This window comes from Melanaphis sacchari, unplaced genomic scaffold, assembly GCF_002803265.2.
Source record: "Melanaphis sacchari strain LSU unplaced genomic scaffold, SCAv2.0 Contig0_pilon_pilon, whole genome shotgun sequence".
Lineage (NCBI taxonomy): Eukaryota > Metazoa > Arthropoda > Insecta > Hemiptera > Aphididae > Melanaphis > Melanaphis sacchari.
Window position 1 is genome coordinate 4,915,740 of NW_020270366.1, and position 14,981 is coordinate 4,930,720.

General features: G+C 27.6%; 1 protein-coding gene across 2 annotated transcripts in view; it reads right to left on the reverse strand.

The window, feature by feature from the left end:
• Positions 1-14,981, reverse strand: part of LOC112594397 (homeobox protein abdominal-A homolog) — a 75,138-nt gene that overhangs the window by 35,107 nt on the left and 25,050 nt on the right. The window contains exon 1 of one of the 2 annotated variants that reach the window (XM_025339169.1): positions 4,390-4,476. The exons of the other annotated variant lie outside the window; for it this stretch is intronic. The gene's annotated coding sequence lies outside the window, so the exon portion shown is untranslated. Of the gene's footprint in view, positions 1-4,389; positions 4,477-14,981 lie in introns of those variants that run through there. 2 annotated transcript variants of the gene reach the window in all.

Genomic DNA, 14,981 nt, shown 5'->3' on the forward strand with positions numbered 1-14,981 from the left:
GTAATAGGTACAGTTTGTACACTTTTATCCTTACATGAAATATCATACAATACTATAATTGAATTTTATCAATTTAAAATCTAAATTATAAAAAAATATGATTGGTTTTGTAATAAATTTAACATATGATGAAGGTTAAATAATAATTACATTTCAAATAAGGTATAGTAAAAGGTCTGTTTATTTTCTTTATTCTGATGACGCATTATAATTATGCATCTATAAGTTAATTTTATTTTCAACACATAATATATATATTATTTTAATAAAATTAAAATTTAATCTAAAATGGAAATCAAAATAATTTGTGTTTGGAGAAGACGTAATAGTGTGTCAAGTGATTACAAGTTTAATAGTACGAAATACAATACTACAATACTATATATATAGTATAATATGTGTTACTTATTGTAAAAGCCCAATTACTAAGGGTATACCTAAATCTAAGTTTTAATAATTAATGATAGGATTTACTGTTTATACTCAGTATAAATACTTAATATCATTATTTTATTAACTAACTCAATTTGTACATCTTAAGATACCTACACAACATATGTTTAGTAAATACGTCGGAATAAAATTATGATTGTCACCATTTACGGAGTACAAACATAATTTAAATTATAAATACTATATCTGTTGTGTACTTAAATGTTTTATTATACTATCACAAATAATTATCATAAAATATATAGACTGTTATCATAATTTATATTGCAATAATGTTACTAAAACTTCTAAATCTGTAATTTTTGTATTTTTGCCAATTATCTATAAAACTCGGCTTCTTAAAATATTTTTTATATTATCACCTCACGTCCATAGTATATAATATAGGTTTTATAAATAGCATAGTTTATATTTTATAATTTATCTATAGGTAGGTACATATAGTACATAGTAGACCCATATATAAATTGAAATAATAATAATTTTTAATATTAATTTAATATAAATTATTTATCATGTAAGTCTTCAATCAACATTTTAGTCATTACTTTTAGTAGGTAGGTATAGTAGATACTCACTTCTTATGAGTATAATATAATTAATTATATATTGTATACATTTTGAAACATATATACCTATATGATTCATAGATATTATAAATATGATATATTACGATTAAATGAAAATAGGAGCTAGGTATTTTCGTGAAAATTTTCAATAAATTCAAATAATGTAATTTCACCGATGATGTCATTTTATTATGATCTGCACTGACTACATTTGTGCCATACATATATTATAAATTATAATTTATAATAATATATATAGGTACCTACTAAAACATCGCCACAGCCCATCGCGATTTATTGATAACATATTATATATACGTAATGTAACCAACCAACAACGATACTGATAAGTAGTATAAAATAATAACGCCATTGTCATTACGCGAGCTTCGTCGGCGGCGGAGGTAGCGAGAGGCGAAAAAACGCAAACATATTATTATAGGTAATTATTATTATTATTACGTCACGCGCGGAACGATCTCGCGAATGAATAAAGAAAAATATCCCCTCAGACCGCGCAACTCAACCATGGGGCCCTGGTTTCGTACACGGACACGCGTATGACGTTGTGCACAGTATGTCCGGGCGGCCAAGGCGGTCACGCGCCGCCGCCGCCGCCCGTTTGTCTTTCTCTAGCTGGGTCGGAGTGCACCGCTCGCGCAGACTGCAGCGACGGTGACGGCGAAGCGGTCGTATTTTTTCCCTCCCGCCGCCGCACAGCCCATACCGCTGGCACGCCGGTGCATCGCAGATGCACTTCACGTTGGTTATAAATGCATTCGTCGCCGCCACCGCCGCCGCTGCCGATGCGAAATCGCATTGTCCGACGCCGCCGCTGTCCCGATCGATTTTCGCGTTTCGCGTATACCACGAAAAATTTGAAATCGCTCACGGACAAAATGTTCAGAAAATCGCTGATATTATTAATTACGAGTTACCCCGAGATCTGCGGCCGTCGCAACTGTGCTGGAAATGATCGACGAAATAGAACGCGCGATTTGGAATACTTAATAATAGGTATTATAGGTATTATAGGTAGGCGCGTATTATATCTACATTCAATAATTCGGAGTCGATGAGCGATAAAGCGAACGTGGCGGTTTCGGGGGTAGGCCGCGTCGTGCACTGGCGTGTGTATACGTAATAATTTTGTGGAATGTGCGTTTAATTTTAGGTAGAGGGATGACGTTTTCGGCGGTTGTAGCGGGCGAATAACAATGCGATAGCGCCCACTCCGCCCGGTCACGGCCGCCAGTGCGTGCGTGCACTACTCTTTTTTTTGGCAATTGTGTTTTTTTTTTCGGCGGTGTTGGCCCGGGCGGGGACGCGGCCAATGAAATGCGGGCGCATGGGCGGAACGGTATTGCCGAAAAAAATGAACGAAAACGACGAGGGAAAGAGTAGACGAGACACCGAGCGAGAGAGACAACATGCGATAATAATGTATAACTCCAGAACGTGAACACGACGCCGACCAATATAAATATTATTTAGGTGTGATACACGAATAAAATGTATCTGGCGCGCATCACACGTTGGTCGTTGGATATAATAATCGTAATAACGATAATAATTTTTTAATTGCTCTAATTGCGTAAAAAAAAAAAAAAAAACAACAACCGTCGGTAATGAACTGATTGATAGTATAAAATATCACCACGAGTAACCGAACGACGGCCGGTCGGCGGCTGCAACTGAAAATCACAATAAGACTGTTTTGTAATTATTATTATTACTTTTTTTGCAGTGGTTGCGTCGGTGTCGTTTGTCCGCAGACACCCGACGACGAAACCGCGAGTCGAGCGTGTGTGGCCGGCCGCGGGCGCCGCGGAATCGACGACCATCATGCATTTACCGCGGATTGAGTACCAGGATACTATGAGCTGGGAGCGCGCGTGAGGCAGCCGCCGCCCGGGCGTCCGCCGCCGAACCGTCGCGGTCGCTGTCACAATCGTCGCCGCCGTCGGCATCACAATCGATGCCGCCGCTCGAAAACGGATCTCGGAACGTCTATCGGACAAGTCGCGGCGGTAAGCGACGGTTGTGTACCAGGGGCGTAGCAACCCGGCCGCGACCGTTTCACGTCGACAACAGAGCGTCCGCATTAATATCGCGTAGTATTATTAGTGTTAATGTTTTGTCATTGACATTTCGATCGAGTCTTACACACTTACTATAATAAATTACTGCTATTAAACTATTACTGTTCTTTGCTTTGACAATAATTACATCAATTACACATAATCATTGGTCGAAAATATAGTCTTTTTAATAAAATTAAATAATGCATAAAATAATTATCAAAAAATACTATATTTTAAAGTCTTGGTACTTATACGTATTATATAACCAGGTAGACAATTAATAAAAAAATATAATAAGTATTATTTTTAATATATTGTTTGGTATCTAGCAGAATAGATCAATTGTATTATTATTGGTATAAGATCTTTGAATCATGTAATATGTGAACATTTTAATTTTGCAGAACATTTTTTTTTTTTAATATTTATGTATCTAAAATAAAAATTTAACTAAACGAATAGATAATCTGAGTTATTAAAAATTTATATACTAAAGATATTATGTATTTATGTATACAATTTTTGAAGGATTAATAATATATAATTATTAAAATTTTTAAATCATAATCCTTGTATATTTATTAACATAATATTGCAAATTTCTTGTCATGAACTTATTATACCCTTAATGTACACAGTTAAAGAATTCAAAAACTACTCCATTACTCGTTATAATTTCGATTTTGATACATCAATATTTGCACAAAATCATGCAATAACAGTTTATAATAAACAATAAAGGTATTTATTTTTAAACGAAATTGATATTGCCAAGAACACTTATTAATGTTATACAAAATCTAAGTATTTTTTTTTAAAACCCTTAAAATATTGCTATTAATTAAAAATTTACAAAAACGGAATTTTAATAAATACATTATTAAATGAAACAAGAGGGTGAGCATGCTTGTATATAATTACCCTAATATATATATATATATATATATATATATAGTGTTATATATAATACGCACGTATCTACTCGTGTATAAATATCACGTACTCATAGTTAAATTATACGATTCAACGTTGTAAAACTGAAAGTTTCAAGTCGTGTTCATGAATATATTATTTTGAAACAAATTGCAAATATATATGTATGCGTGATTTTTTTTAAAATGATAGTGCTTTGAAAAAATTAAAAACATAATATGTACCTATACATAAGGTATAAACACATAAAACGATGATTCGCACCAAAAAAATAAACCAACGTCGTGTTTATATTTTAGATATTTTAAATATATTAAATTATTAATTTTTCAAAACACTTATTTACATACCTGAACTTCTAGTTCGTGGAGACTTACGATCGAAGACGAATTTACAAACTAACTTGATCATACTCGGCGGTGATGTGCACATCGTCAGATCCGAATAGTATACTGACGGAACGTATGATAATAATAATATACTGCACCCCCAGTATTAAAATGGATTATATTGACGGAGGAATTTTAGTGCACAAGAAAAAAATCAACCATGTTATATTGTAGGTAAACTATACATGTAGGGTTATAAAATAATAACAATAATATATGCGTGTCTGGTGCGGACCAAAAGGGTCGTTTTCGAGAAAATGTGGGTCGACAATATTTACTCGTATATTTTTTGCTCAACCTCATCAATTTGTTTCAGTCTTTATGCCCTTTAGCTAAATTATGTTTATACTTTACTGTGTGCATACCGGGTCACCGCGATGTACAACAACAACGACGATAGAGTTGACCTAGATATTTTTTCTTTAATTTTTTTCATCACGTCCATGTATAACAACGGTGCACCAATATGGTGTATAATATAATATAATATATAATGTTCCACCACGTTATGTCGTAACGAAATAAGTGAAAACTATATATAATGCTATAATGTGGCTGGTCGAAACATAAATATACAATCCTAACATATATTATTTTACTTATTACTTCATATTGTTAAACCACTTCTATACATACAAAATAATCGTTTGAAAAAATTCCCACGGAGTTCTAAATAGTAATGTTTAGAATAACAAAGCAAAAAATTATTTCACAGCGATTTTATTATAATTATGGTATTTGGATCGATCCCCGACAGAAGAAACAATTAAAAAAAAATGTGTAGGTACTAGTCGTAATAATAACTAAGTATAATATCAAAAACTAATAATCTTGTATATTATATTTGAACAAATGATACACGTATATATAGTTAGTATTATTAACATAAATGTAGGTACATAATAAAGTGGTGTATATTTATTCGCGTACACAAATTATATTGTCTGTGAAAAACAGTAGAAAAAATTTTATGAATTAATTTAATGTCATTTTAACGATGCTATATAACGAACACTAAAGCACACATTAAATCGTTTTGCTATTTGTGACCAGTGTATTAAGATATACATGAGTATGTACAAGTTTAATGGTCTGCGTAAGCCACAGCCAACTTGTCTATATAGGTATGTATGTAATATGTATAACACTAGTATCAAAAAACAACACTTATATGATTAAAATATATCTTACCTGCATGTAGGTATTTACATAATGTATTAGAACTATGAGATGTGTGTGTAAGAAAATACATTGTTTTCACACAATTTCATAAAAACTGAAAATGTTGTCAAAACAATTTTGTTGTAATTCAGAAAAGGAAAATTAATAATCATAAATAGCTGAGTAGTTATCGACTTAGCCGCTTTCTTTAAATCTGAATTAGTATGTTACTACGTGCATGTAGTATATATAGATACAAGTTCTTAATTATAAAAAAATATAGGTATTTACATACATATATTATTTGATGTAGCTTTATATAATCTATAGCTTAACAGATTATATTATCAATAAGTTATAAGTTATAACTAATAATAGATATTCTATAGTTATAAATTTACAATCCAATAATAAAAGAAGTAAGTTAAAAAAATTATGTGTACCTAATTAATATTATTTAATATTGATATTATTGAATCAAGATTATAATTCATGTGTTTAGATTTAAGTAGTAACTTAAACTTAATAAAAAGTTGAATAAGACAATTAAAAAAAAAAAAAAAAATGATTTCCCTATTTTTCTCTAATTTATTGTGTTATAACTTATAAGTATTTACTTTGACTAGATTTTATATCATTGATATACACATCTAAAAAGTATAATTAATTATTTTTACGTCATGTAACTATTTAATGGGGTATATACTTAAACATATAACCTTATACTTATCTAATCAATAAAATTATTGTACCCAAGATAATATAATAATAAAATTTTTTATCAAAATATATATTATATGTAGTTACAGATAAAATAATTTTTGTAGTGTAGGTATTACTTTTAGTAAGCATGAATTAATTATATTATTAGATACTTAACATAATTAAATTATTGTTCAGAAAATATGATAAGATATAGCAGATTTGAATAGATAATCAACATTTTACTATTTTTACTTCTTTGTTTTTCAAAAAAATATTTATACTTTAAATTACTTGGATATTAACAAATGTAATTATATAAAGAAAAAAAATAACCCAATTATATTTATAATAATTATAATATCTTATTAAAAATACGGTATTTTTGCTTTCTAATTTTGTGTAATTTATTTTACAAATAAAATTGCTTATACATTTTATACTAAAGTCAGATACAACCTAAAATATCGATAAACATATTATTTTACATATCAGTTTATAACAAAAAAGTTCCAATCTATAAAAATTTAATTCTGTTGATTTTGGCCTGTTTTCTATAATATACATTAGATATTCACTGATATTGTATTCTATGATAACATGATATGAAAATTAGATTATAAAAGGCATAATATGTTGGGTACATAAAATAATGTATATTATCACCGGATATATCATAATATGTAGTACTAAATTAAACACAAACGATATTGGGAAATTATAATTTTATTTTTTGTTGCAGTTTTATCTTCACTTTTACCTTTTTTTATCTTTATAAGATGATCTTTAATAAGTCGTAAATTATACTAATATTTGATAAAAATAAAAATTGATAAACTTAAATACTTTTGTAGAATTATTAATCCTTTTGATTGAAGCAAAAAATGTTCACTTGTAATTTGTATATAAATATTATAATAAGTACAAGTTAATAAAACATAACAATATAAATAAAATATCGATTATCATAATTATAACTATCGAGGAAAATAATTATATATATGAAATTGTAATGAAGATTTTGTCCGTAATTATGTCTTTGATTTATATTGTAATTTATAGCTCTGAAATAATGTGATAGGTAGAGGTAAAATTATGCACCAATCTTCAACTTAACAAAATTTAAATATTTTAATACAACTTGGTTAATAAATAAATTAATTACAATTATTATTAAAAAAAAAGTCATGAAAATAATTCATTCGCTTAGAATTGATTAAATAATAAAGCACGAGCATAATACATATAATATATATATATATATATATATATAATTGCAATAGGTAAGTTTGAAGTTGATGTATTAAATTTTAAAATCAAAATTATTGATATTGCCCACTTTTAATATAAAATACATAATAATATAGTAGTAATTCCTATATATAACTCGGTGACACGTGTTATTCACAATGCAAGATTACGGCGATAAAACGTTATAGACTCCGTCGATCGAATGACTATATGATGACACCATCATCATCGCCATGTTTGTTACAACACCTCTTTTTTCGTCTCATCGTTATTAAACTTGGTTTCTGTGCAACTGTCCTGTTTTTATAATATAATATCATGTCTGGTAGAGCAGCGGTTCCCAAACTGTGCTCCGCGGAGCCCTTGGGGCTCCGCAATGGTTTCTCAAGGGCTCCGTTCATTATTACACAAAAATGTAATAATTTTAAAATTGTTTAAATTATTTAAAACGAATATATATATGAACGTTAAATATTTCTTGGGGCTCCACGAGAAACTTCTCCTTAAAAAAAAGGCTCCGAGGTTGAAAAAGTTTGGGAACCGCTGTGGTAGAGGATTGTAGCACCAATTCAAACTTTTTAAGTTATCCGTCGACTTTTGATCTTTAGAAAATCTACGATAATGTAATAAACTAATATGTACATCTTTAACATATTGTTTACGTTTAATGTATGTTGACGAGGTTCAATAACCGCATTAACCCTTATTACTTTTAAATTTAATTGAATAAAACACATTTGTATCAATATATTACACAAATGGCTATATAATATAATGTAATATATAGCTATATAAGTTGGTACTTAACCACTCGTATAAATAATAATATAACTTTGGGGGATTTTGCGCAATAACGGGAAACAAACGATCGAGTTGATGAAAAAAAGGGTAAAAAAATATCTGACATGTAAAAAGAAAAAACTTCTGTTCGCAAAACAAATCACCCGTCGTCGCGTATTATCCTACATTTTACACGTATACGCGTATAATATGTATGTATGTATAATGTACATATACATTAATGTTTTTATGCGTAATACCATTACGCACTTTATGGGCCCATAACGTTCTCACGTACTCCTGTCCACCGTATTTTTATGATTTCACTTTCGATGTATGACAATAATTAGCTGACCCCAACCATAACGTGCCCAGAGGCTGATTTATTATATATGACGGCCAGATATCCCTTTTTAAGTGCGGCGTTTAACTTAAGTAGGTACTTGCTTAGATATATATATATATATATATATATTATATTCTCATACTTAAACCTACACAACAATATAGTTATATAGAATTATTTAGGTGCAAGGCGCTTATACTTACATAAAAATATTATATTTATGATATACTATACCTATTGTATAATTAATACAGACCACGAGACATTATATGTTATCTAGAATAATATTACAATTATAATAAATATTGTACGATGTGATTGCTAATGTATAGGCATATAGCTAATAAAAAAAAATGTACAACACGCGTTACCTATATAATTATATATATATATTATTAATTTTTAATATAAAAAGCCATAAATAACTTGCAGTATACCTTAAGATCTATCTTATACCCTAATTAAATTCTATTGAAATAAATTTATCCATAAGAAATTAATTTGATGAAAATTATCAAATATTATTTATAGTATTTATGGGTGCCCGAGAATTGGGGCACAATTAACTTTTTATTATAAAGGTATATGGCAATTGGGCTACTTCTGTTTTACATTTGTAATAGCGGTATTATAGATCCAGAGATTGGGTCACTATTTTCAATATTTTTTATTATTGTATCCGGCAATTGGGCCACTATTAAATTTTAAATTTTAATAAAATAATATTTTATATAATATGTCACATACTTGTATGATATAAGTTGATATGTTACTTAACACTTTAATTAAAACGAAAATGTATCCGAAGCGACCACGTACATTATCAAAAGGTAATAAATTATCCAATATTAAATTATTAGAATTAGTAGAGGCTACCACCAAATAAAATGGATAAAAAATAACCAAAAGCGTTATATTTATTAAGCGTAAATATTCAATATATATATATATATAAATTATATACTTATATATTCCTGTATTATATATTTATGGACCAATCTCTAAATACCTACACTAAACACATAGATTTATTTTGTGGCCCAATCTACGGGTAGTAAAAGGTAAGCAAATACTAATTTTTTTTCAGATAAGTAAAATATGGCCCAATTGTCAACCGCCGGTATACATATACGGTATATGTATATTGTATACCTATATACAGTATATACTATATAGTTATACTTTACGCGAACCTATTTATTTATTTATTAATCGACGTAAATCCTTGTACAATAGGTACACATTTTGTGAGAATAAATAATTATTTTAAATTCCGTTAGATGTAAACTACACATATTTTTAACACAGTAAATAGAATGATTTTAACCAGATATAAAATACAAGTTTAAAGTTATATAAGCTCTAATAACTATTTTATTAACTGTAATCAATAATAAATACTTTCTATCTAAATGAAAATATTCATTTTTCGTCAGCCGAAAGATCCCTCTGTAAGCTCTTCTTTTATTGTAAAATTTAAAGAATGATTTCGAATTGCACGTTCTCAGATCCTTTTTTCAGATCGTTTTTAATTGATTTTCAATAATCTAATTTAATACGATTCTAAATGGATTGAAACTGAATTACAATGACTGTCTTAGTCTTATTTTGAAGAGGGGTAAAAAATAATTGTTGAAATAAACAATTAATATAATTAATATTTAACGTATTTAATATGTATAGATATATTAATATTGTAGTTTACTATTAACTATTTCTTATGTGTGACATAAGAACATTGTTAAATTTATACAATTGTTAAATGGATGTAAGGATGAGTTTATGATGTCATTGTTGTCTGATGACATATAAATAGTGCTTTACTTTGTACGTAGACATTCCATTCGTACACAAAACGTCATGCAGTTTCTGTCTTAGACTATGCAGTCATCCATTTGTAAATTACATTTATACTATAGGTAGTTAAAAAATATTATCCTATTTATATTACAGAATTATTATAATTGTAAAGTGTTAATATTTATAAATAATACCAATTAAAATATTAATCTTCTTTGAGTTAAATTTCAATAATAACATGTATAAAATAGAAAATTGGGATAAAGGTTACCTTAGGTATTTAAAAAATGAGTGAATTTAGTATTAAACTAACAATTTTTGGATGCAAAATATTATTTTAAATAATTATTTTTTAACTATTTTAATCTTGCAATTCAAAACTAATTTTTTTTTTTATAAACATTTATGATAAGTTCAAATTACTATTTGAGTTCTAGATGAATACCCATGATATATATATATATATATATATATATATACTCGTATATTAGTATTATTAAAAACCTATTTTTAAAATTGTAATTAACTATAATATTACTTTAATAATAAAATATTAAATTTATATTTATTTAGATTATTAATTAAGTAAGATCAATCCAGTATAGATAACTAATGAAGAACAATTATTTTAACAGAGAATTATTTTTTCTATCAACGTTTATACACCTAACAAAAGCTAAAAAGTCTATAAATACATTTACTATTTATATATTATGATACTTAACGCATCATACTTATAGGTACTGTATTCAGTAATAAATAATTATGTAGATTTTTATAATATACGTAATATATTATAATGTGTTTTATACTCCTAGTTTAATATTATCATTCAAATATTCCAAACATCGTATTATATGCCTACATAAGTATAACATGTGGTAGTTTGTAATGAGGTACCTATACATAATTTACGGATTATAATATGTACGTTCTAATGACATTCGATTAAATATATTTAAGACTATCTAATTTATGTCCTAGCGTCATAATTTATTTATATCGAGATTTTTTGACGTGATAGTTAAAGTTTTTCTTTTTATCGTTAAACACATCTTTTATATATATATATATATATAATGTGGAATGTCTTTATGCATATATTAGACATTCACGTTTATACGACATTTTGATATAACATGGTGGATATATGTTATAATAATATTATACAAAAAATATATTTTTTTTTTAATTTAAAATGAAAACTTGAAATCCGTATTTTTATATTTGTGTATGTACCTACCTACTACAGTCGACAATAGTACATAAATGTCGTATAAAATATTACATTTATCTACATTTTTATACATTATATATATATGTGTATAGATAATATACAGATTTGCTCGTCCGCGCATATATCCGATATGTATACATCTACGCCTTTAATATGAAAAAAAAACTAAAGCTATATTATATATACATATGTCCGAGTATACATTTTTATCGTCAAACATCTATATGGGTCCTACATCTCGTTATCGAGATAATAATATGTTAATTAGCCATCGTATATTATGTAGGATTTCCCACGTATCACCTAACTTTACGACGATTTTTATAATAGGTTATATATAGATAACTATCTCCCCCCCAAACTTTTCTGTGGATCATGCCATGTATGTATATATACATATATAAGCATTCACACATAAACACATAGATAATAAATAGAAAAGGGTGATATTTGACTATATGGATTTGGGACGAAACAAGTGACTTGAATTGTGTATGATAATTTAATTGTACACCGAATACATTTTGAATATATTAACAAACCCGGTGCAAGATTATCGTCGCCCAAAATATTACATGTACAAATAACGTTTATTATCATTAGCGTAAGTAAGCCTGTGCAGCGAATTACTAGCATCACTTGTACCTATTTAAACATAGATTTTAGTAGATATACTCGTTTACGCGTTATGTTGATATGTATATTTTTGTTTTTTATGCCGTTGAAACTAAAAGACTTATATTCATTTAGTGTTATATAATATATAAATGGAGGAAAACAAATTAAATTAAATTACGGTTTAACGGTTAACACGCGCTTAAACATATTACTTAAATAATATGTGCAACATAATGTGTGTGTCTGTGTGTGGTGTACGTACTACGCACGAGTACGTATTATAATACAAGTGAATCCACAGCTCGGGAGGCATAACGATGTAGGACGGACTATACGTGCATATAACGTGTGTACGTACGTTTGGTAGGGATGAATGGAGAAAGCGTGTTTGCGGGGTGGACATGGGTGGGTATGCATAATATTTATATGTAGGTGATAAAGGACCCGAATGAATAAAACCATAAGATTTATACGCCGGACAAGTTTTACAATTTTTTTTTACGCTCGGATGACTAGCGCACGTCAAAAGTGTCAAATAAAATTTGATTTTTATATTCACTATTCGTTCGTCCTCATTATTATTAATAATACATTTTAATATATACACATTTTAAACAAGCGTTCTGTATGTACGAAAATAGCTCGCATAAATATTGCAACAGTGATGGTATATTTTATATAAATTATAAGGTGGTGCGTGTTTAAATCAAATATGATTCTCGCATATTCCTACGATAAACGATGAGTTGAAATATGAAGGTATAGGGTCATCGTTTATTATTACTTATCGAGGTCTACATGATATAAAGTATAATATTTATAAAGTTACTAATAAGTTTTTAACTCAATCACCACTGTGTGAAGATGTTTATACATCACATTTTGATTTTAATACAACTAATTTGTACAAATTAAATTTTAATAACGAGAAATAATGATAAAAATTGTTTTTTATATGTATTTACTTGATTTCTATGTATTTATGAGTAAAAAAAAAATTAAAATGTTATAAAAAATTAAAATGTTATTGATACATATGTCTGTACAGTAGGAAATCATAAATCGTTTTAATACAGTAGCAATTGAGTATAAAATAACATAATGTGTGATAATTACATCCACGATTTAAGCATATATTTATATAATATAACTGTAGGTAAAATATGTTAGGATCGTCAAATTACTATATTCACTATTAAAAACTGTATACCGCATGCCACATTTGTGATACACATCACATGATGGATAAACTGCATGATATGTCAATATTCTAAATATCAAACGTATAAAATACCAATTATATCTCTTCGGCTTACGTGTTAATAACGTATGAACCACTATACCAATAAATTGTTGTGTAAAAACTCTTTATTACTCATAAACACATAAATAATATAACAATATAAATGTATATATAAACAATAATTAAAAAAAATAATAAAGGATACCTAATTACACATAGCTACCTAGTATAATACATTATAACTTAACTCTTAACTACACGCGCAATTTTGTTTTCAATAATTACACGCACGATGTATTTTATACACTAATTAGATTTACACAGAAATCAATGTCGTATTGTAGATACATTTAACTTTATTTACTTATAAAAGAACAAAGTACTACTTAATATTGTTTTAAATTTAATCATATAATAATAGTACATAAAAGAAAAAATACATTGTTATTACTATATCTATTATAATTGATAAAAATAAATATATCTTACATTAATTATTAGGTATTAACTTAAATGAAATCTCACTCGCTATCCTGACGTATTTTGGATGTTTTTGAAAAAACATTGTTTTGTTGCACCCCATTCTTTGCTTATTTAATTCACCGATATAAAAATAATTTAATACGGAGCTTGTTTATACGCTGCTATAAACATTGAAATATCGAATGATGATTGAAATAGATTAATATCCAACATATTATTTTAGATAAGGAAAGATTAGATTAGGAAAATAACTGAAAACAAATGTAAATCAAAATAGAACAAAATAAATAAAAATATTGGTATATAAAGCACACCAGCGCGTGTAGTTAATATAGGGTTAATATAGTTAATTAATTCTATAACACTACTAAACTACTCTTATATAAAATATTAAAGTTACCATATTTATATTGTATTCCTTCATATTTATACTAAACTTGTGTAATTTTCTTAAATAATTATTTTCATATGTATTAATAATCATTTTAAAACATCTATTGAAAAGTTTACATATATATAGTTAAATGCAAAGATATGATTTTAAAATATAAATTAATTATTAATTTGCATCAATTTAAAAATAAAGTTGACACAGACTTATAATTGCCGAAACTATGAATAACAGCTTATAGTGTTTAATTAGAGGAAGATATTTAAAATGCCACTATTTTAAGGAGGACATTCGTCATAGGTACACCCGTCTTATGTGCTATATCAAACCGTATCTTAAGTTCAAATTAAAACTTATAATTTTCAAGTACTTATAATTTTAAAGTAAAAAAATATCTAAAATACTTTTTTGCTTGAATACAGTTTATATATTATTCTCTTTCGACAATTTAATACGTTGATTTGCTATATTATTACGTTGTGTAAGAAAGATACAAAACATTATGCGGGTATGATGCCATCTTATTAAATATTTAATTATT